At 41.1% G+C, this 24,927-nt stretch overlaps 1 protein-coding gene across 25 annotated transcripts in view; it reads left to right on the forward strand.

Moving 5' to 3' along the window:
- The window catches only part of ZMIZ1 (zinc finger MIZ-type containing 1), a 353,245-nt gene that overhangs the window by 246,308 nt on the left and 82,010 nt on the right, over positions 1 to 24,927 (forward strand). For 2 of the 25 annotated variants that reach the window (XM_083843103.1, XM_083843105.1), the window contains exon 1: positions 1,111 to 13,611. The exons of 21 other annotated variants lie outside the window; for them this stretch is intronic. The gene's annotated coding sequence lies outside the window, so the exon portion shown is untranslated. 2 more of the 25 variants (XM_083843106.1, XM_083843104.1) reach the window with 2 other exon arrangements.

A 24,927-nucleotide genomic window follows, 5' to 3' on the forward strand; every position in this document is an offset into this window, starting at 1 on the left:
GAACAGTGGATTTGCTGTTATGCACTAACATAATCAATTACATTAATGTGTTGAATCCCTCCCAAACTGGGCTTGAATGGCGACATAGTGACTTCTTTTCTCTTCTCCGTTTACTCTATTTGGAAGTGCAATCAGTTGTATTAAAGGTCGGGAACTGCTTTTTTCATAAGCTTATGGACAAAAATGCCTTCTTTTCTGTGTCTGTTTCTTTCCTTACAACACAAAATGGAAAGTGTGCCAGGTTGCTTGGGAAGGTTTAGTGTAATTTGCAGGAATTCCCCATGGGGCCGTGTCTCCAGAGCACGCCTCCATCTCGAAAGCTTTTTCTTTCCCATGCTGCTGCCTCCCAGCTCTGCCCTCCTGAACACAGTTGCAGCCCCTCTCCTTCAAAGGACACCACTTGGCACTCCGGTAGTTAAATTTGGGAGTTGTAGGAATGAGTGGATTTTCCTTAGATTTGCAGTCTGCGTTTGAGCTTCCTTGCTGGCCTGCACAGCAGTTGACACAGCCATCCTCAGCGATATATAACCAAAGTGCAGAAAGGTTCTTTTCCCACACCTTTGTTCTTATCTTTGCATCCTCCAGCTTGGAGGATGACTACTATCAAAGAACATTGCTACTTAAATACCAGTTCTTTAATCTGATGTAATTATTTAGAGAATGTTTTAATGTTTTTGACAAAGTCAGTTGTCTCAGTCAATACTTTGTCTGAGAGTAACATAAATATTTTATAAGAATCAGGTAAACTGTTCCACATTTTAGTAGATTAGTAGGTTATTACTTGCCTTCTTGTGGCATTCCGTAGGGATTTGTGTCTTTTTTTCCTACTGAATGTCCATAAATCATGTTTGCTTTTATATGAGGTGTGCCCAAGTCTAAGAATTTAGTTGTAGTTTTGATGCAAAAAGTTAACAAGTAGTACTGTTTCTGTTCTGAGTATATACTAATCTTCATTGGGTCTCTGGGCAGTAGTATAACTAGTGATTAGTCATAGGAATATTCATTACATTGAACCTGTATTACTTCAGCCTAGCTGATGTCTCCCTGTGGTAATGGTGATATTTAAAAGACAAAACAAAACGTTGATTGATTTGATTTGAATTTGAGAGAGCAAAGGCTGGCAGAGGTGAACTAGGTTAGAAATCTTACCATGTGTAATCTGCCCTGGGAGCCAATAGAAGAATTAAACAAGAGTCATTACCTATTCCCAGCCTTCCTTTTTTTTTTTCATGGAGAAATTGCTACCAAAAATGAGGAAAAGCTAAAGAAAGTCCTGGTTGCTTTCATGAAGAACCCAAGAAAAACTCTGTGTCCATGTGGAAATAGAAAATTGTGTTGTGGACTTAGAGTAGTCTGCTTAACAGTGCACCAGGAGATTGTTTGCAGCCAGTAGTATGTGGCATGGGACTGGGATAACAAAAATGATACGTTAAGGGTCTTTGGATAAGATGGGATTCTTTTGGAGAAGATGGGATTCTTTTTCTCCCATCCTCCTCTTTCCACAGAAGTAAAGAATAAGTGGTGAGGAACCAGCTCTGTATTTCCCTCCATCTTTTTCCCCTTTCGTTCAGGATCATGAGAAGACTCCCAAATGCATTCGAAGACATGTAAGTCTTCTAAACTTGCTGAGGCAGTCGTTTCTCTCTTCTAAATGATAACGCTACTGAGGAATGGTATTGAAAAGTACTCATTAACCTTCCTGTTCCAGTTTTGTGAAGCTGGTTTCCACTTCTCTCCCCTCTCTTCCAATTCTGAGAGGAGTTTGACAGACCCCTCTGATTCTGATCTGATCCAAGTGGGGAGACTTAGTTCACTGAAATTCAGTCCTTCAGCAGAGGTAAGGGCTGCTATTAAATCCCAGAAAGGGATGGCAGATGAGAGTGGAGATAGCACTAGAATATAAAACCTAATTTTGACTGGACTATAAATTTTACAATTATAGGCTTTCACCCACAAGTATGTCTTCAAAAAAAGGTAATGGTGATTCAAAGCAAGAGAAAGGCAATTTGGAGAGGACATTCTATGCATGAGAAACTATAAATGGTTTTGATGAGATCTCTGGTGGTGTAGGATCTTTGTCTTTCCTTCTGAGAGCACATGCCTCCTGGAGGTGTAGTATCTCTAATCCCACAGTATAGAAGCTATTTTTTAAGCATGAGGCAGATTGTTTTTTCATTTGAAGTACATCTGTGTAAATATGTTGTCTATTCTTTTTTTTTTACATCTTTTTACAGAAGATTTTGACACAAGTCATGTTAAAGACTGCACAGGGTTTTCCAGACAGCAGTCCTCCAGGCCAAGATAAGTGGTCTGCAGAGTAATACTAAAGCATATTAAGCCTCATTTAAGTAACCTGCCAGCACTTTTTAATTTAAAATGTTGATGATAAAGGTGGACTAGTCAGTGAATAGTTTGGAGAGCTGACAGTGACTGGTCAAAAGTTTGGAGCTGTGGTGATACAGGCCACAGTTCCCAAAGCAGACTAATGATTTGTGGTTCCTCTGGTCCTGGGTGAGCAATTAGAAGGATGTTAAAGGTGCTTAACTTTTAGCTGCAGGAAATTGAGCACTTTAGAAAATCATACCCAATTATGCTTGCTCAAATTGAGGCATCCAAAATTTTAATTTCTTCTGAGAGTCTTAGCCAAATTATAGTTCCTCATTTAAGTCAGTCTCGCTGTATCTGAACTTTCACTTCAGCTTTTATACTTAAAGATGAGATGCTTCAGTGTGTATTTTGTAAATACTTTAAGAAATTAAAAGCAAATAAGTGTTTAAATATACAGTTGTCTGGTTAAGCTTCCAAAAAATATGTTCATCTCTAATGTTCACTTCCCAGTGTATTTAAATATGAAACAAAAAGCAAAGACAAATTTTCGGCTTAAGGGAACACACAAAATTCTTCTGTATTTGCTTTGAATGCTTCTTTAGAAGTATGTCCTCATCGAACTACCCATCCTTAAGCTTTTCTCTTGAGCTGTTCAATTCTCAAATGTTTCAAAGGTGGATAGTTTGCCAGTCTAGGCAATGGGTTGTATACACTGGACAGAAAACATGATCTGATGAGTGTTGATTAAAAAGAGGGCAGTTCTCCTCATTCACAGTGGAAAGTTCAAGGGTTCTTGACTTGATCAAGCTATTCAAAAGCATCTTGTACGGACAATATTCCTTTCTGGTGCCTGTATATCATCAAGGCAATGCTCTTGCGTGAAACCCTCCACGCAATGTTGCAGGAGAGAAGTAAGAAATAGTGTTAAATACTGATGGATAGTTTCCAGGTTATAGAGTAATGTATATTTTCACAGCTATACTGTTGATGCATGTTCTAGCAGAATGTAAATTATTTAACAGATGGATGAAGTTATTAAAATTTTTGAATGGTGAACTTTAGTATTTTTCTATATTCAGATACAGAAAATGTGTTTTGGGGGAGGAGGAACTTATAATCATCTTTGCTGTTTTATGAATGTAGAAATTCATTACATTAAAGAAACTTCTTAGTCTTTGTCAAACTCCCGTGTAAGATTGTACCTTATGTTAGATTTCCTATGGCTGTCCACAACATATTTCTCATCACATCAAGGAAATAGGGTTTTTTACATTTTCTTTTGGAGCTTATTCCAGACAGTGAACGGTCTTAATTTTAACATCTTTCTCTTGCAATTTTTTTCCTCATTTGCAAACACCTAAACCTGTTGTTATTGTAGGCCTGAGTAGATCAAGCCTGCAGTATATTGGCCAAACTGACCAGCATTGAACATACTTTACCACTGTTTCTGCTTTGACCGTCTTAAGTAAAGGTGGAAACTGTACATTTAACTTACCATGGGTAGTTTTCAGTAGTCATAATAAATTTTACTTCAATTTAATTTCAATTACCTTCTAATTCTGTTTCCTGAATTAAGTCTAGTTACTAGAAACTCCACAGTAGTTAATAGTTGTTGGATGTACACCATTCTTTTATCACAGCACTGAGAATTAAGAACCATTTTAGATTAAAGTTCATCTCTTGGAAAGAAATTCTCCATAGTGAGGTTCTGAAAAACCTCTTTAATTTGGTATTTATACCAAAGGGAGCAGGTCCCCCGTGACGACTGGTGATTCTTCTCAAATAATATAAACCTTCGTGGAGAGAGGCTCTGAAAGAGAGAGAAGGTAGTTTGTTAGTGGTACAGCACAATGCAGCAGAGCCTGAGACGGTGACAACAAACCTAGCTCTGGATTTAGAAATGGGATAGTCAGTAGTGAGGTCCCCAGGCTACTGATCCCTGGCAGGAGGAAGGTTTACAGTCCCTCTTGCAATGGGATGAGAACAGTCCTGTATGACTTTGGGGGCTGAAGTCAGTACCACAGGGCAGTACAGCCTGGCAGCATGGGAGCATATCAAAGGCTCGTGGCTCTTTGCAGCACATTTTATTGTAAGGTGTAGACATGCTCTTCATCTCAGAATAGACTAGGTCCATGCTAGAGATCCTCCAGTAAAATAAAGCCTATTTGTATACGTGCCAAAAGCCCTCTTTTAGTGAGGTTGTGTAATCCCTTAATTGTAAACCTAATTTCAATGGGTAGCCAATATAAGCAACATAAGGCATAACCCATTGCCAGCATGAACTGTGTCTAGGCTGGTAGGAGCTGCCAGTACAGCTTTCCTTCATGACTGTGCTGCTAAATACTTTTCAGTGCAGAGCAGGTCTTAAAGATTTTCAGCCACATTCAAAGAAATACATATACTGCTTTAAACAAACAGGCAGAATTAAGATGGTAAAAACAAGTCTGTGCTGCGCGTATAGGATTTTTGGTAGGATTGTGCTGGATATTTATTGGCAGCCTCAAATTGAGGGATACTTCTTTGATGTGGGGCAAGAATATGTTTTGGTAACTTCATGTTCTGCTCTTAGCTTCTCTAACCCACAGGCCATGGTGCTTTAAAATGAATCACAGTTTAAGAAGGATTAGCAGCTCTTCATGAGTCCCTCTATATCTATATATAGATATATAGTTATCTTTAGTTCGCACCCTTGTGCTTTGTTTTGATCTATTGTATTTCCATGATTTTGTTTGAGAAGACATGATTGTGTTATATATAAGGGAGGTGCTTCCTAAATCTTAGTAACAGTTGAAGGGTTAAAAATCTGAGGTCCTATTAATGTAGGGAAATGCTGACACAAGTTCTTCAGTCCTTTTCCTGACAGAACACCCATCTTTAATTTGCCTGTCTCTTCACCCATATAACATTGTACATCTGTCCTTGAAAACAGCCCTTGCAGCATGAGCATAGCCAGTGGAGTCAATTTAGCAAAGGTTGCTGTCTGTGTCCTAGCAATGCAGGCAGACAGCCTGGAGCTACGACTTATAATCAGCTAAACAGGTATATGAATAATTACTAAAGATAGAAGCCTCTACTAATTGCTGTTTTTAATCTTGTTCTCATAAATTGTTACAGAATTATTTCCCCCAGCAGCAACATGTCAAAACGAGTATTTTTTTTCAGATTCTAAGTAATCTAGTGGATTTTAGAACATTTTTAGTTTTAAGAAGATCCTTGCTAATATTTAAGCATATGCATACTCCCTGAGAGTATTTTAATGAATCCACTTTAAAGCTCTGTTCCACTGCCGACATGGTGGAAGGAAACACTGCACTGAAAAACAGCGAGGCCCAAAGTATTAGGAGTTGGCTGAGACTAGAATCAGACAGTTCCTGAAAGCAAAAACTGTACTGAGCTGTTGTTTTTCCTAAAATGATTGCTTAACAAAATGTTTCCTTGATATATCTGAGCAAAACCACTTTCTTTTCAGACCATTTCCTTTCTTCTGCAATCACTGTATATTTGATGATCAAAACAGACAAAACAATAAAGATCCCACTAGTTCTGTCTTGTTGTTTCTAATGCAGTAATCCTCCACAGTAAGTGGGAAAAATTAAGGGATGCTCTTAAGAGATTGATTAGGGTTTAGGGGAAGAGTGACAGTGACTGCATTTGGTCTTCACCAAGAACGTTTTGCCTTATTAGGCTACTTTGCAAGCTAAACTGTACTTTATCTCACAGCCCTCTAAAAATAACTCAGTATGGCTTTCTGGCAGATTGATATAAAAACTGTATGATGACGGTACATGGATTTGTTTAAATACAAAGCTAGAAGCATGAGCTGGACTCCGAATGATGAATGCCTTTGTATTCCAGAGTGGAAGCTTTCCAAGACAGTGATGCAAAGCCACCAATTTGTAACTTTTCTTTTAATCTGTAACTTTGGATTTTTATCTATTTATTTATTTATATAACCTCCCATATGTTGGATATGGCGTCATTAAAAAGTTACATGCACTTTTGATGGCTTTCTAGACACTGTGATGGTTTTGGAGAAAGTGACGTTCAGTGTTGGGTTTGGAGTTTGAATTACAAAAATATACTGCATCTCCACTTTCTCATTTGAATGCTCTCAAAGTTCACTTGTAGCATAGAGAAAGGGCCTTGCCATTAACTTCCTGATGTACAGAGTGCAAGTGCTGTGGACAAGGAAAGATATCTCTTCTTTTTTATTTATGTCCCATTCAGGGTGTTTGTATGACATATTCCTTCTCACTACTGATGCCTTCCATATTTTAGCAGGTTGTTTTTAACATGAAAAAATACAAATAAAGATAAGAATTTTAAGCAAATGGATAAGGTTCCCTCTAAAACCCCTTTTTGGATGAGGAGGACCTCAGTGAACCTGGACACACAGGATCAGACGGAGGGGAGGATGCTGTGAATTGAGGCACTCCCCAGAAGGCCCTGGCAGCCCTGCTCACTGCACTGCCTCGCGGGCTGGCGTGGAGGAAGAAGGAAGATAAGGGCACCTCTAACCTAGAAAGAAGAATTAAAAGAAAATAGTCCCTGAGATTGAGTATGTTCACGGAGGTTTTATTCTTTTCACATCCTAATGAGCAATATTGATGCAATTTATGTTTATGAAAAATATTGCTAACAGCCAAAATGGCACAAACTGTTTCAACAGTGCCAGGAAGAGTCCAGGACCCCTGGCAGGACTTTCACTTAGCAAGCTTCAGCTTCCTTTACTCCTCCACATCCCTTCAGCCCTCCACAGGCTCACAAGCTGCTGTTCTGATAGTTCGCTGCCTTCTCTCACTGAAACCTGATTAGCCTGCTGTCTCCAGAGCTGCCTCCTTATCCCTCTTAAACAGCTAACCAGGGAGAGAGGAGGCTTAGCTGTAATTAACTCTCAGCCTGCCAGAAGTGGGGGGAGGTGTCAGCTACAAATAGCTACAAGTTCAACAAAAATAAATAGTTTGACTCCAAATACAATCTTGGGCATCTCAAAAGCAGCAGAAAAATACATTTTTATTAAAGTGCTTAGAAAAATGTTGTTAGCAAGAGAGGTAGGCTAATCCTCATTGCATTTGAAAGTCTTGCCTTATGTATGACAATGTTTTAAATTCTTTACAGATCATATGAACCTGAAATATTAGTTTGAAATCCAAGGTATTAGTTGATCAGATATACCCCAAAGTGATAGCAGGCTAAAAAGTCTAAACTGCATGAGGAAAACTGGGCAGTTTGCAGACATCGTATAAAAATCAGTTTGATAAAAGTTAATGAAAAATATGTAACATGTTTTAGGAACTCACTTGATCATGCTGCAGCAAAACTTGATTTAGTATGGAAAGGTCTTTAATTAAACTCTATTTCTTTCTGATTTCCTAGAAGAGATGTCATGAACTCTAGCCCAAGTGCCAAAAGAGGCATTGAAAGTGAAGTTGAGCAGTGAAGGCATTTGTACTATGCTCCATGCATTTGGATGGGGCTATCTAAAAATTAAGACATCTCTGAAATTTTGGTTTCTGTATTATTTCAGATAAAACAATAAGACTCATCACAAAAAGCAGTTTTTAAAACATTCGTTAGCATTTGTAGCAAAATAGACCAACAGAAGGGAAGAATTTCATAAGTTGGGTAATATTTGTAATTCTTAGCCTCACCAGGTGGACAGATGGGTAGGTGTGGGCTGGGGCAGCTGCAAGAGCTCTGCCGTGTTGCTGGTGACATTGTGCTGGAGACGGTCTAAACTGATGTCGTCATTGTGCAGTGATTTTTTTCTAGTTCTGTAAAGCATCTCTTCTGACTGTCATACTATATTACAGATGTGATTTTTTCCTTAGAGTACTGTCCTTCATTCTTTATTTCTGCATGGCTTCATTACTTTTGTTTCTGTTTTCTTTAAAAGCATAACTGTGAAGAGAACCAAAGAGACAAAAATGATGAATGTGGCTTCATTCTGTAATTCTGTTCTTCTTTTTTTTCCATATTTCATTGTAATTGTATAGATCTTTTTGTTTTCCTGCACATGGTAAAGGCATTTAATCAAGAAAAGGAAGGAAGGGAGGAAGGAAATAGATTAGAAAGTTGCAGCACTGCATATTATTAGATGGTTTTAAGGAAGACTTCTTTTTACAAAGATTATAGCAATTTACAGATTCTTTTTGTTTTGTTGTTTTTTTTTCATTGCATTGCTTACAGGTCTATCCTGAACCATTGCTTAAGTATGAAGGAAAGTTTTTTTATAAGGTGTTAGGTAACAAGGACATGAGGATTTCTTTGGTCTTGAAAGGTAAATAGGACATAAATCTCTTTCAGGAGGTGTTGAGTGTTTCAGACCAAATGCAACATTCCAGTATTTTCAGGTATGTAGTCCAGATCAGAGGGTGCGTCAAAACATATAGATAGCAAGGGAGCATGCAGACAAAGGTTATGGTCACGGAAGAGAGCAGGAGAAAAGGAAATGCTGTGTTAACAGTTTGTAACTTTTCTACCTTTTTCTTCTAAAGCTTTATGGAGCAAGTGACCAAAGGTTAAGTACTCTAGTCTTAGAATGCTCTGCAATGGAGACTTAACAAGACTTTGACTTAAACAAGAAACAGGACTAAACCATATAAAAGAGTCTTCATTTATTTATTTATACATGTGTGCATGCATCCCAGGTTTTCCTCTCACACCTGTCTTCTGGAAGGAGTTGGTTTGATCCTGGAAAAGTGGGTTATGCATGAAAGACACTTGATGTGGAGTCAAAGGGTTTTTTTATTTTTTATTTTTTAAGTACATTGTTGCCTTCTGACTGAGATGCAGCCCAGTGATTTATAACCGCTTCAGCTGACTCAGCCTACTGTGAAATATTAGGAAAAATCCACAGCACCACTGATCCATGTATTCTGTGCATTTCAGCTATGTAATTGTAAGCCTTCTAAAGAGTTTTTTTGAATCCTTTGAATCAATAGTAAAATATATACATATCCAGGCAATTAATTCTTGGTCAAATAACCTACTCTAGATAAACGTTGTAAGGAACTACCCTGCTGTGTTCAGCAGTGCAGCTAAACTCTGATGAATAAAGATTGGTCCCCAAGATAAACCTTTAAATCTTTGGTCATAGAAAATTTGCATTGCTGAAGGGTTATATTATGACTCAGTTGGCAATAACTGGTATTACAGCTCCTTGAAGAGAATTTCCTTACTCCTTATGTTTTTTCTCTAAACAACTTTTTAGCTCTCTCCTCTGCACATCTCTTACAATGAAATTACAGTGGAACATGATGATGTCCCCCCTGTATTGTACAGTGGACGTGATACTAGAGCATCCAAATTAGGAATTTGATCTCTGCTCCTCTGCAGCCTTTCCTCCTTTTCCTCTAGGTGGTCTGTTACTTTATTACAGGTGTTTGTATTTTGTTCATGTTTTGCAATATCTCCAAAGAGGGGCAAGGAGAGAGAGAAGCATGAATTACACCCAAAAGCTACGTCACTTGACCTAGGTGCAGATGAGCATTGTGCCACCTATGCTGAGCAAAGACTCCCAAACATAGATATCTGTCTCCTGTTGACCATAAAAATTGGTGTTCCTTGGGCATGCGGGTCTGTTGGACTATCATAACTTCAGAGTGGACTTCGAACTTTTTAAAAATAAACTTCCTGAGTGGGAAGTGTCTTGGTATGGATAGCATACACCGTGTGTATGTGGTAGTGGTGATTTGTTTCTGTGCTAAGCGGTAACTGGCAAGATTGGGATTTGTAAGGAGTCTGATCAGCGATGTGCCTAGGCATTGATGACATGCACTAAACAGAAAACACTACCTCCTATTTCCAGGTAAACGGGACTCCTTCGGCAATCTTTTAGCTTCTCACCTTAATCAGCAAGGAGTGGCCCAAATGAGTGTCCTCCCTTTTGCCCCTGTAGGACTGAATGATGCCCTGACCCTCATCCTCTGGTCGGTCAGAGCATTGCGCTGGCCCTGCAGAGAACGGGCTGCCCAGGGTCTGAGGGCAGATGTGCCTGCAGGCAGCGGGGTCTGTATGGCATCGGGAGCAGCACAAAGCACGGCCAAAGAGTTTAGTCTCCCACCTTAGCATTTAAAAGGTGCTTCCCCAGCACGGACCCGCTGCTCCCAGTAGTAGGTGTCTTTAGTGAATTTTCTTAATAGTTATCGCTGCCTGAGATAACCTTCCCTGTGATGTAATTTGACATACTGCTGTCATTGGGGCTTAAACATAGTAATCTTTAAAAATGATTGGGAATTTGCCCTAGAGAAAAAAATGTTATGTTTAATTTCTACAAATGATAAACCACTCCTTCTTCAAAATACTGTATGCTATGAAGTGTGATTTAATCCATTTAACTACAGAGCCTGATGCTTCTGACAACTGTGACTCAAATGTCACCACAGAAAGTGATATTTCAAGTGGCAGGGTGGGATTAGAAACCTGCTGAAGATTTGTCAAAGGAGAAGTAAGTACATAATTTTTAGATAAGTGATTTGTCTACTCTAAACCACTTCCGCTGGAAAGACAGGCAGCTTCAAAGAGAAACCTACACTGTTAGACTAGAAAGTGCATTTAATTGCAGAGGGGGGAAAAACAATCCTTTTACTTATGATGACAGTTACAGAGAAAAAAAGAAAGAAAAAAAACTTAATACAATGGGGAACGTAAGTTTTCTATAGATAATTTTTTTCCCCTCAGAAAATAAGATTTCACTGAGTCTTGCATGAGGAAGGAGTCAGTCTTGATATTGAGGACCTCACAATTGCCTATACACTGTTGTTATTGTTGCTCTTTGTGGTTTTTGAGATATGAAATAACACCATAACAACTGTGAGAAAATTTTGTAAATGCAGTAAAACCTGAAACAAACACAAAAATATATGCTATGTTTATCTAGAATTTACGCAGTTATAGTCAATTATAAATTCCATTTGCAACCACGAAGTCTGAACTCAGTGCAGGTACCTTGCTGTAGGGAGTTTGGTCTTTCTTTGCATTATCAACATATACCTCTTAATGCTTTGCCAGTCCCAAATAACCTCCTCTAAAACTCATGCTATTTATCTATTCTGCCCGCCTAGCTGTATAATTTACATCTCCCTAAAGCATCCGTCCACTCTGAAAGGCCACAGAAACAGTTTCATGGGGTTCTGTACTTTTCTTGCGCGACCGAGTCTCAAATTTGATGAACTGGGATTGAGACGCCATTTTGTTTAACGGTTGGTTCTGTCAGGCCTGTGGGCCTGCCTTGGTTCCTGAGGATCTGGCTCAAGTCTTTGCCGTGTCGTAGGGACTATCCCCTATGGATAAAGATGCTCCGGGCCTAACACCGTGTTGGTAACACCTGTAGTGGGCATGTTGCGTCAGAACTCTTCCTTCAGCCCCATTGTGCAGCTTGGAGGTTGCAGAAATACCACCACGAGCCTGGTTTGCCATGCTGCTCGTTGCAATAGCCAACAGGAGAAAGCCATAGCCATGCTTGGCGGCCTGACCTGGAGCGGAGGCTGCAGGAGAGGAAGCTGGGAGAAAAGCACACATACCTCTTACTTGTTTGAAGTTGATTTGCTGAAGGAAAAAAAACAAAAACAAACAAAAAAAAACACCACACCATGAAATCTGACAATGCTCTTTTGTGGAATCACTTTTCTGAGAAGAAGTGTTCTTTGATATCTGTGATAGTTCGCTGTTCCGATCTGTCATGTTGCAGACTCTGTCTGCTGAGGTGTTTATAAAGCAGAATTAAGTGATTGTAAACGTGGCAGGGAAAGCTGAGGCCATTTTTTAGCTGGAAGGAATTTTGCTGGATTGCCGGTATTTCTGTTTTTTTCCCTGTAGGCCCTCCTTTCTCGTTGCTTGGGCTGTGTTCGCTCCCTTGCTGGGCCGTGCGGGCCGGCCGCCCGTGAGGAGCCGAGGTCCTGTGAGGAAGTGGCTCCATGCTGCAGGGGCTGGCAGGAAAAGGCTGGCTCTGGGCTGCAACTGCCCGTCCTCCTCCCAAGAGGAGACAGCTTTGTCACGTTGGCTTCCTGTTCCTTTTTATGTTTGGTGGGGGAGGTGTTCTCTTCGGTATCGTCAAAGGCCTTGCACCAAAGGTTTTAATGAAACAGGCTATGCTGCGGCACAAACTGAAATGTGGAACTTATTTAAAACTTGTGTGTAACTGAGGGAGGTGCATGGGAAAGGTGCTTGGTGGTGGGAGGAAGGAGGACCAGGCAGTGCTCAAGGTCTGGGCTCCAAACTTAAACAAAAACACACCAAAAAACAAAGCAACGAAGCAACCAAACCAAGGCTGTCTGGTATCCTGGTAACTCCCACCAGCAAACCACAGCTCTTTGCCGCCTGCCTCAGTTTCCCTGTCTGTGGGCAAAGGAGGACGCTTGTTGTTCTGTCAGGCAAGAGCAAGGCGATGAGTGGCCGGTTACCACCTAGGTGGTTAGCACTGTTGCAGCCTGCAGTGCCATCAGCAATAAACACACACCTGCTGCTTCACTAACAGGCTCAGCATGTCCAAGTAGACCCGTGTGTGGCCAGGTACAGACAGCCCCACGCAGGTACCAGCCTGGCCCAGTTAGAGCCCCACACAGGTACATCCTGGCCCAGGTACAGCCCCACACAGGTACAGCTCAGCCCAGGTAGAGCCCCACACAGGTACAACCCAGCACAGGTACAGCACCACGCAGGTACAGCCCAGCCCCGGTACAGTCCCACACAGGTACAGCCCAGCCCAGGTACAAACCCACGCAGGTTTCCTGGCCCAAGCACAACTGTGCTGGGCGCCGCCAGCGCTGCTCCACTGCAGCAGCCGCTCTGGACGCTAATTAGCGTGCCTAGTTTGATGGATTTAGTCAACAGCATTCAGCAAACAGGGGAGGGGGGAAACAAGTGTGTAAGATTTTCCGAATCTAAAGACTTTTCAGCCTCGATGCCCTTAATGGTTTGTTATGCGGACTTGGACAAGTGTTGCTTCCAATTAATTGATCAAGGGGATTTATTTTAGTATTTTGGCTGTATGCCAGAGAGGGAGGCTTTGTCCTGGTGGTTTAAGCACCACCCCTCCTTGCAAGTTTGAAATGTGAGCTGCCTGCTGTTTTTTTTTTTTTTTTCCTCCTCTCTCTGTTTCTCTCTCTCTCCCTTCCTTCTGGCAAAGTGGCTGTGGCTGCGTGTGTGCGCGCGTGTGTGTGTACGCGTGTGCGTGCGTGTGTATGAGTATGAGAGGAGGAGGGAGAGGTGTAATGGGAAAGCAAGAGATGGAGCACTAGAGGCAGAAAAGAAAACCATCAATATCAGTAACATGCAGCTGAGGTGAGATTTTCTGAGTGTTTGATTTTCTTAAAACCCTTTCAGAAGATTTAAAGCAGCCTTTTTCCATGCCGTCTGCTGAAGACGTACTCCTAAGCAATGTCATATGGATGCTTACATGTATATTGCTGTTTTAGGTCTGTTCGCGTATGTGTGAAGTTTTAAAGCTTAACCTGATTCTCTTTATTGTCTCTAGAGGGTTGTAGCTTGAGCACAAATAGCCTGTTGGCAAGTACGGTATGAGCCCATTAGCAAGACTCCATCTGTGATTGGTTTTGCCTGGAAACCGGGAGACAAGCAATGAATAATTGATGTGTGTTGTGCAGTAGCTGGACAGGCAAAGAGGAGAGAGAGAGGGAGAAACAGAGCAGGGTGCCCTCAGAGAGGGGAGAGAGAACAAGCTTGAAAATAGCTACTGGCTGCCTTGTGCTGAGATTAAGGCAACCCCGGCTGTCTTTGTTCTGCACTAGATGGTTTCTGCCTAGAAGTGCTTTCAGACATATGTGGCCTTTTTCTGCAGCAGAAGAGAGGCAGGAAAAAACAGAGGAGGGGGAGCAAAGGAAGACTAGTTTTTTTGAATGAAAGCTAACTTGTGGGTAAGTTGGTTTCTTCGGGGGGAGGGGGTGTGTACGTGTGTGTACGTGTGTGTGTGTGTGTGTGTGTGTGTGTGTGTGTCAGCCTGTCCGAGTGTGTGTGTGTGCGTGCGTGTGGCAGCGAGCGGGTGCATTGTGGGTAAGGCAGTGCTGCATGTTGTCAGATGGAAACAGCAGCACCAGGGGAGGAAAGGCAGCTCCAGCAGGAAACTGGGACACATTTGCATACAGTTACCGCTCGTTGTGTTTGCCCCTTGTGAGATTTTGGGATGCGAGAGGGAAATTCACATCTGGCTCATTTAACTGCTTTATGATGTTTTTATTTTAGAGGGTGAAATGTTTTTTCTTTTATTATTTTTTGCATGAGAATCTTGTTTATTTTACCTGCAATCATAAAACCAAAATGCAGCAGCAATCATCAGTGGTATTTTCTTCAACTTTAGCCTGCCTGGCACTGTCAAAATGTGATGTGCTGTTCTGTGAGCAGCAACGACAATCCTGCTGCCACCATTTCATTTTTGCTGTCTTTATAAAGACCTTGTCATGCATAACTCACAAACAGCGTGCGTCCGTGGCAAGTGGGTTCAAAGACAACTCCCAAGAAGTATGCGTGTCAGTGGCAGTCTTGGGTGTTTGAGATGACAAGTTTTTTGCCCCTTGTATTTACTAATAATAACTGTCTTGTTTATTTCTTTGCTGGTGTAAAAGCTAAAGAGATGATATAATTTGCATATGGTTTAAGGAGTTTTCAGAAAGTTTAAAACTGGTGATGTCAGAGTGGAAGTTGAGACTCCTACATGGTGCAGGGAGTGTTGATTTTTGTTTTAGTTACTTGATTTAAAGCAAGCAATAATTTTCACCTGAATAAGACGGTGCAGATTAATGTACTGCAAAAAATGAGCACAACAGATTGAGACGGCTTCAGTGTTTGCATCTCAGGTGTTTGAACCCAGCAAGCATCAACACCGTGGTTTGTTGGGGAAAGAGACTTGCTGTTGTAGATAGCAGCTCTCCCATCAGTAAAATCGCAGCACAAAGTGCAATAGGTTTTGTCTAAAGCACTGTCAGTATCAGATCCTGTGTCACTGAAGTCACTGTCAAAAGCAGCGCTGACTTCACTCATGTAAAACTACTTGACTCTGAGTTCAGGTGAGCCCTTGCGAAGGTCTGGCAGAAAATCCTGTAGTGCCTATGGACTTCGGATCGAATAGACACTTCATCTAGACAGAGCTGACTGGCTGAAATGGCCAATTTGAGCCCTCATTTCAGGCAACAACTTATCTTTGCTCAGAAAACTACAGAGGCTGATGTTGGTTGTGCAGATCTGCAGGTTCTGGAGAGAGAAGCTACTGTGCAGACAGTTGCTTTTAAGAAGTCGTGTCTCAGTAAGGTTGTGCTAACCAGGCAGTTGGGCTGGAATGACCTGAGAGAAGCAGGTAGCAAGGCCAAAACACCACCTGGAAATGGAAGTACATAAAATTCAGACCCAATTAAAATTGCTGTAAGTAATCCATTGTTTCCTTTAGTTTTTCTTAAGTTAGAACTTTATTGCAGTTATATTGGTAAAGAAAGTAATATCAGTGGCTAACTAAAATGCAGAAAAGTAGAAGCTCCTCTCAGTTGAGCAAAAGCATGTTTCCTCTGCACTGACACTGATCAGCTTAGCAGGATTTTGTTCCTCTTTTCACTTACTACTGAAATCAAAATGGCAGTTAAACCAGAGTAGAACTTGAGAACAAAAGTTTGCTTTTATGTAAATTTACTTCAGAAGAACTCAATCCGTAATGCTTCAGTTGGATTTTAAGCCAGCAGAGGAGTGCTACCAGAGACTCAGTTTTGAAATTAGGATGAAATTTTTTATTAAAAAAACTTAACATGAAATTGATCCCCTACACACACACCTTGCCCCTTTCTGGAGGACCTCTCAGAAAATCTCTGGGGAAATATGCCTGCAAATACGGTGACTTCTCACAAGCAAGGAAGCTGCCTGAACTGACAACGTCCAGTTTCGTGGTAGCAATTGAAAACACTGATCATGAGAGAGGTTTAAAAGTTAGTCTTAAGCGTCTGACTTAGTTTACATTTGTGGTAGAATGGGTGCGAATGTCAGATCTGTGCTCTTGAGATCTGATGTCTGGGTGGTTCTGACAGAAATGTTGTGTTCATACTTTAGAGAAACACGTGCTCTTATTTGTGTTGCTTGTGCTGCAAGTGGCATTTACTCCTGGAAGCCTGATGCTGGCTGCTGTGTCAGCACCCAAGAAAGGCAGTGCCCGTGTAACACACAAATTGTTGGTTACAAACCAAAAACCATGAGTGTTCAAACTAACAGTGAGAGAATAATAGAAGATACTTTGGGCTCAATTAATAAACTAATTTGCTGTAGTAACAGGTACAGTTTTAATTAGAGTGAGATAGTTCAGAGAGAAGAGTCTAAGAAAATAGGCTTTCTGTTGCCATTAAGGTTAATACAGCAATCAGACCAACAGCCACTGGATCCAACTCAACTTCCCCACCCCCCAAAAATCCCCAGCAATTACTAGATGTGTAGCTTGTCCAAGAGAATTGTGTTTTTCTGTGTCACAAGCCAAGCTGATGACACAGAAGTTCCCATGCTAGCTTGAGTTGTCACCGGGGCTGTGACAACTGTGACAACTGGGGCTGTGACAATGCAAGGCTGCTTGGCTGCAGTAGCCATACGTTCTCGTAATCAGGACACCAGCAAAAGGGAGTTGCTGATCAACAGCAACAAGAAATCTCAGCAGAGTGCAACCAAGAGGAAATTCACTCTATGGGATTTTACAGTTGTAATGTAGCTTTTCTCTCATGGCGAAAGAAGATAATATTATATTTTACACCAAAATGGTAAGAGCTAGCCAGGGAAAAATAAAAAGTAAAACAAAACGAAACCTTACTATGTGGAACATTGCTAAATGAAGTGATGTTCCAGAGATCTAGATGAAGAAGCTCTAAGCTCTCTGGTTTTGTTCCTCTCAACGTAAGAAGAGAGACTGCCCCAGGAAATAACTTCCTCAGGGCTTCTCTTGCAGAAAACTTGTTTTATCCTTGGTGGAACAGCCAGAGGAAGCATCTGTCACAGACACCTCTGAAAGTACCCATAAGCAGCTGGACAGCAGGGCTTCCCCAGCTCTGCTCAGCCATCGGTGACTGCAGGATGGTGCGGAGGCATTGGAGCTAGGGCTGAGCGATGTGAGGTGAGCCCCCGCAGCAGCCCCGCTGAGCCATGCGGATAGCTGCGCAGGCTGAGCCGATGGTGTACACCTCGGGGACCTCGCAGGGTACGTACGGCCTGCAGTGCATCATAGGTGTAACCTGGGGGTTTAAGAAAAAGTGCTGTAACAAACGTCCCCAGTCCTCTGAATTTCCTAGAGTTTGCTCTGATGATTTGCCTTGTGTTGCTTTTCCAGAATAAACCAGAAAGGGCTGTGAAAAAACACTAGCCATGACGCCTGTTTTGCTGTAGTGTGGAGTTATTGATCATTAGTTTACAGTGAGAGAAATGAGCAGGTCCTTGTAGAAATAATGAAAAGTTAACACATTGGAAAAAATAGTTTGTGTTAATCACTCTTGATTCTTCTAACAGCAGGACAGGGAAAGAAATTCCACCTGGTATACCTGCTTGCAAAACGCTTTAGCAAAAGGATGTTTAGGTATATAAAATACTAGCTCAGGAAGTAACTTGCAAGTGTTGTGTGCGTTTACTAGAAAGCTTGGCACTCCAGCCCTCCCCTCCCATTGGTTCTCCTATGCCCAAAATTTGAAGAAGCACCCTTATAGAAACGGGTGTTCCCCAACCCAGTGTCACTTGGATAAAGTTAAGGGAGGTTTAGAGTACTGCCAAGTTTGATAAAGGGTGCAGGTGAAAGGAGACCAGCTCTCCCACCTGCCTGCGTTGCCACCCCTCTCCAGAGGTCGGTAAGACATCAGCAGGTCACCATCAGAGGAAGCTGGCGAAGGTGAGCCATAAGGCCTGTAAGGACAAATAAATGCCCCAAAACAGCTTCCTCAATATCAGAACAATTTGAAATGCCTGAACAAAAACTTTTAAATTGGAATGTAACAGGAGAGCTAGCCTTCAAAATAAAAAGTGTGTTTCAATAATTATCAGAGCTACACAAATGCAGAATAAAGCAGAGCAGTAATAGCTTTTAAGGCATGGTGAAGAGTGCATATCCATTAATCATCGATGAAAAAGCAGCCAGCCAGTCTGGCACACACATAGGCTCTTGCACTGAGAATTTGGTGCAGAGACGAGAGAAGCCCAGAATGAACGCAGACCAGTTTTTTTCCTGATTATTAATTGGAAGTTCACTTCAGAATTTTCTCTGTAAGATCAAGACAGGGTATGGTTACAGAATGAGTGACACTGGGACAGTAATTACTAAAGCAGCGTGGAAGGCTGCCACTCAGCCTACCTGTAATAGGTGTTAAACATTTCTTCAGTTGTTGACCTGGATCATTCTCAAACGTCTTGCATTCTCTGGAGTGTGTTACTGATCCTGATTCTGAGCTTGTTGGGGCTCATTCTGTTGACAGTAATCCAGTGTGACCAGTGGCAGTTTGATCTATTCCAGAAAAAAAGTTAATTTTCTTCTCAGTTGTCTTTATTAGTACCAATAAAATGTTCAGAAACCCAGCTAAGCTCCTAATTCTTGTTGTTTATTGTAACTGAAGTACAGCTCTCATCAGTTTGATGAATAACCTTTTATGTTTGTATATCAGTTTCTAATTCCTCTACTTGTTAAAAGTTAATGTTTTCTGTACCTCCTGAGCATCCCTTAAATCCCTTAAATTTCAGTAGGTAGGCAAGCTGCACTCATGTCTATGTTGAAATCCTGGAAGCAGATGAAAAACCACAATTGTTGGTAAATGCAAGCTCATTAGAATTATATTTGTTGTAATATGCGGATGAGTTCCTTCTTTTGCATGCTTGTTATTAAAACTATTTGTACTGGATTTTAAAAATAATTCTGACCTAACAGTTATAAATGAAGCTGGTAGAGGTTCAGTGGAAGCAGAAGTAGGACAATCTGGAAGGCTCGTAAAATCGCTCCTCCACGTATTCTTGGGTATCTTTTATTGAGTCCAAAAAGGTAACCAAGACTGCTAAGAGCAGATTGTGAGATGACTGTTTTCAGTACTCAATTAGTTCTGCTAACCAGCTTTACTGACTTCTTGTTTGCTTTAGTGGATTAGTACATTCAGCAGTTTATTAACAAGAAATTGCCTTATTTTCTGCATTACTATGTAGCAGGAAGATTAAAAAATTACTCTCTTACATTGACATTTGTTTATCTGTATTCTAGTCAGACACCCCAGAAGGGTGCTAACAGTACCATTACTTTCACGCTTATGTACCAGCACCATCCAACTGTTTAAGAAAGTTGAGTTTTTCAAGCATTGCCCTAACACCGAGGCTTTCAAAGGAGCCTGTCATGATTTACTTATTCATACAGATTGCAGTGGCTTATGTAGTCTTGATCCTGCTTGATCTGCCAGCAGTATTTGCTTCTATTGATCACAGGCTGTTATTTGACTGCCTTGAGCAGCTTGCAGGTCTTCCTGGTTCTGTTAACGGGGTCTGCTACTGATATTTCTCAACATTCTCATTTTGTTGCTGACAATAGATTTAACTCCAGCCATGCTGCTCAGACAGATGTGCCATGGGGTTGTGTCATACCCTTTGTGGTTTTTTGCTGAGTTTGGTGATACCTTAGTGAACTTGGGAACTGTAGCTGGGGTTCCATCCAAATTCGGCTGGTAGCTCTGAGTCGTAATGCATGTTTGGCAGTGTGCCTAGCTGTTACGTGTGGTTCTAAGCGTGTAAAAGTTCCTACCATCCTAGGTGTAATAACATGGCATATTTTTGGAACCAAGAAATGGTAACGTTCAATCTTCCTTCATGTTCCTGCTTACCTTTTCATTCATACGCATTCTTACTGCTTTTCCAGCAATAGGGCAAATGAGAGGTTAGTCTGGAGGAAGCTTCTCAACCACGTTGTCTTCCTGAAGGTATTGTGAAATTGTCCTATTGCAGTCAGCTTTCTAAATGGCTATAAATGTTTTCTAAATATTCCTCAGGGTGGAAATACTGTAGTTTCTTAATTGGCTGATTTATCTGGAAGGTCTTCTAAGTGACTATCCAAAGTAATTTGTGGCTGTCAAGAAATACACATTATTAGAGAAAAGTTGCTTTGGAATCAGGGTAAAACCAGAAACGTCCATATAAGCTTTTATATGGCCTTATCCATTAGATACCAGAGATCTTAATCATTTTACTAACTGGCTTTATTTATGGCTCCTGTATATACCTTTAAGCTCTTTGAAAAATAGAAGTATAGATGGCCCTTGCGCGTTTGTGTTCCTGGTCCTAATATGAGGGTCACCTTCTTCTGAACATGCAATTAAGCTTCTGGCTGTCATTATTTGTGGCTCCTTGTGCCATTTTCACAGAGAAAGGGCCCTGCAGATGGTGTTTGAGCAGAGAGATGAGATAGCCAGTGGGTGGCTTTTTAAAGAAATATTTGAAGAATTATGGGGACTTGTAAGGAATAAGTATAATAAACCATGACCGACTGTTTTCACCCTTCCATATAGGCACTTCTAAATTTAGCAAGACTGGAATGTTGTCCTTATGGATTGCCAGATACTCAGGAAGCTGCTTCTTCATTTCTCCATCTATAAAAAATACCAGGGGGAGATTTATTCTTTCATCAAGAGAGTTTTGGACTTGGAGAGGTAGTTGATCATTTTTACATAATAACCCAAAATCTTGATTTTGCGTTTTGCAGTAAACAGAACAGAAGATGCCTTTGTAACTTCTGCTAGGAGTTGATTATAAGAAATGAGAAAAAAACAAACAAACAAACAAAAAACCACAAATTTTTCAAGTCCCATCTTAACTGCTGACTTAAAATGGTTCACTTGAAGCACTCACGAATCATGTTGCAAAGGCAGAGATGTCCTTCGTGTTAAATGACTGTAATCTAGAATGTTAGAGAGAGCTAAATGATTTATTGATGTCTTTTCCTGCGGCATTTACCTGCACCTGTAGCCAGCCCATTCCATTTATTTTGGCTCACTGACAAATTAGCAAGCTATTTGTATGTCAGACTTGGTCAGTAGTCAGCTCCCTCCCCCCTTACATATTGAACAGCTTTTAATTTAATTGTTTGCGGTGGTGGCAGTTTATTATCCCGATAGATGTCACTCAGAGGAGATCTTTTTTTTTTCCTTCAAAAACAAACAAACAAATAAAAATGATGATGATTTATGAGTGAATATCCTCATAGTGCCATGTAGAAGAGAGTATGCTGAAGAGCTTCAAGCCTTTTGTGTATACACAGGCAGCATCTTCTGTATCAGACATCCATGTGACACCTTCTTTTCTGTTGACCAATGTGGAATGTGAAATACTAGTTTCAGTTTTTATATTTATTTAATGACTACAAGGTTAACTGCTGCATAAACGTGGTGCATGAATGCTCTCAGCATCGCTGAAGCGTGCATTGCCACCTGCAGCGGTTATGCAGTTATTCTTGAAAAAGTTTTGTAGGGGATTTAGGAGAAAATTACTGTCTTGCTGAATTGTCTTAACTGTTGGCTCACACCATCGTCACTGAGGGTCCAAGTGCTGCTTTTCAAAGTCAAAACGACATCCTGCGACACGGAGGCAGCTGCGTGCTCTGACTCTGCTGCTGGGGTGTGCCTGGGGAGTCCTCTGTGAGGAGCTGAACCGCAGGTGTGGGGCTGCTCAGCTGAGCAGGACTAGTAAATCTGTGGTGTCGGTATGTTTTCTTAACCCGCCCATGTTATTTAATCCAGTCTTACTCTTTATAAATCATGAGTAACATGACTTTGATCAAGCATAAAGGATTTTCACGTAATGTGAACGTGCCCAGTGCCCACCCCGGACACCTGGTTCTTCTAGGATCCCCCGTGACTGCAGTTGGTGAAAGACCCAACTATATTTTTCTCCTCTCAAACGGCTCCATGTTTGCTAGTTAACACTGTTGGCACTGTACAGCTTGAAATGTTTTATGGTCTTACATCTACTTAACCTTTAATGTTCTCTGTCAACATCTATCATGACCTGGTGGCCTATAGTTAGTAAAATGTGCCCTTGCAGGCTGCCAGATACTATAATGGAATTAGGCCTTGAAAATTATCAGACCTGTCAAGGGGACTTATAATCCTCTAAGAGCTTTAAGTGGTTTCTTACCTTTGCTTGAACACGCATTTGACCTGGCTGAAGTGTTTTTTCTTGCTTGTTTTGTTTTTACTTCCTAGTAGCACTTTAAAAACTGCAAAAAAAATAATGGTTTCCTTGGCATATATATATGAGGGAAAATGTGGCGTCTCAGTTGTCTTTTTTGGCTTCTTCTTTGTCTCTTGCACCTGTAGAACACCCGTTAAGCTGTGCAGATATTTCAGTGGGAACGTGTTCCTTTAAGTAAGCAGTCATGACACTTCATTATGTGCATTTGTCAGTCAGCAGGCGCCATGCGATGACATGAGCTAGAAGGGAATGTCAGTCCTGCTTTGCGAGGGGTTTGGAGTCAATTTAGCGCGCACAGAAGGCACTGGGCTGACAGCCCTGCAAACTGGTGTCGGCTGTTCGTCTGCGGAGCGAGTGCTGTGAGGATGGTAACACTGCACGGTTACCTGTATTTACCACTCCTGTACTTTGTCCTGAGCGGTGGGTAGTACTAGAGATGCAAGACACCTTACCTTTTGCTCATCCGTTCTCAATTGAATTGCTAAAAGTGGTCGTAGTACCTTGGTGGTCTCCCTGTGATTGTAACACCATCAGAGACTCTGTAATGTTTCTGAACTGTCAAAAATTACATGTGTCATAGCCAGAAGAAATGGAAATGTACAGTAGAAGCAGCAATACAACCGATTTTGTACACAGCCAGTAGCTGAGTTCGGCAGGTCACCTTATCTGAGCCTGCATCCTGAGTCCCTCTTCAGAGCAGTCTCCGGTCTTTGTGAGGTTGTGGTGTCTGAGCTATTTGCTTCAAATTATTGCAAGCTGCTAATGTGACTTTATTTAGTTAAAAGCCGATTTGACTTTCACTTCTGAAGTAGTGGCCAGTGACTCAGTTTCTTACCACCACCAGGGTAACTTAAGGTAAGGGAAGAGGGAAAGGTAACGAAATGCTGGTGTTTGAAAATATCTTGTTTGAGACCTTATACATACCAGATAGAGGGAAATGCACTGCAGCCATTTCAGATGCAAGGAAAAGACCTATTACAGAGATTGTGCTATAAGAAAACAATGGAGATGTAAACAATCAGGGAAGGTAAGAATGCAAAACAAAATGTGGTTTCTGATATTAAACTGTGTATAGAGATTAGTCTCTTTTTAAAAAATAAATAAATAAACCTCCCCTCCTCCTAAAGAGTTCGGATTACTTGAGGTAACAATAATTAGGATGGATGCTGGAACAAATTGCCTTCCATGTTCTAAGCAAAGAAAACAAACGGGCAAACAACTATCTTCCAGGAAGAGTAAACACCTGTTTAATTTTTGAGAGCGTCCAAGAGCAGTTATGCTCAGTACGAAATTCTGAGCTGGAATGCTCCGAAATCTTGACCCTGTAGAAGTTATAAGTGTGCTTCCCTTTCCTTTGGCATACAAATCCCAAGAATTTCCCAGGGCCCCCATGGCAAGAAGCAGGAAGGGATAGAGATAAGAGTGAAGTCAGTCATCAGGCAACCATGGAGATTGTCACGAGATGGGCTGTCCCTTGTGATCCGAGAGCTTGAGTATATTTACGGGTATATTTTTACTTCATGACAGTCTAGTGAATGATCTCATCAGCTGTTGCTAGCAGATGCAAAAATGATGAGCTTGTGGTAGCAAGCCAGACATTACACTGTTTTCTGTGCTTGTCTTGGGATACGAGTGACAGACATGTCATCGACAGTTTTCTTTTCGAATAAAATTGTCCACAGCATTTTGGAAGAGTTCAAAGTGGATCAGGATTAATTGTTTGGTTGAGAGAAAAGACTCCTCCCGAGCAGTGGCTGCCTGTTGGTGAAAATTTAAGATGCTTTTTGGCTCCTAGGAAACAATGTTTTGAAGGTTATATAGCTGTCTTAAGAGGAAGTACCTGAACTGTTGCCATTTCTACTTTCATGGCAAAGACATGAAAACAGCTTGGAAAAACTGGGGAACAACAAATGTCTCCTTACGGTACTCACTGTTGTTTATTTAGCTGTTTCACAAGGACTCAAATACCTACTTTTTAATACATTTTGATTTAACAGCAAGGAAAAAACAGTTTCGCACTCAGACAAGCAGCTTTCCACAGTGCCAGATTCATCAGATCTGATTCTCTGCTGAGTTCATCTTAGCGTCAAATCACATAAAGCTGATGCAGATCATTGGAAAATGGGACCTCTGTCAGTGCTTAGATTATTTCATCCTCAGTGTTGATTCCTGGTTGTAATAGTTTCTGTTAGCGGTATGTTTTACTCTGAGCTTTCTATTTCTCAATTACAAATGTCTCTTCTGTATCTGGAGCACATATGCCCGACCCATATGAACACTCAGACTTTGCCTGTATCATCCAAAATAATGGGAGACAGGTACTTTACTTGAAATATGCATTTGCTTTTCCAGCCATTTAATCAGTGTAAGGGTGTACAAATTGCAAAAGGTGACAGAGTGACCCAAAGCAGATTGAAATGAGAAAAT

This window comes from Anser anser (genome assembly GCF_964211835.1).
Source record: "Anser anser genome assembly, chromosome: 7".
Classification (NCBI taxonomy): Eukaryota; Metazoa; Chordata; class Aves; order Anseriformes; family Anatidae; genus Anser; species Anser anser.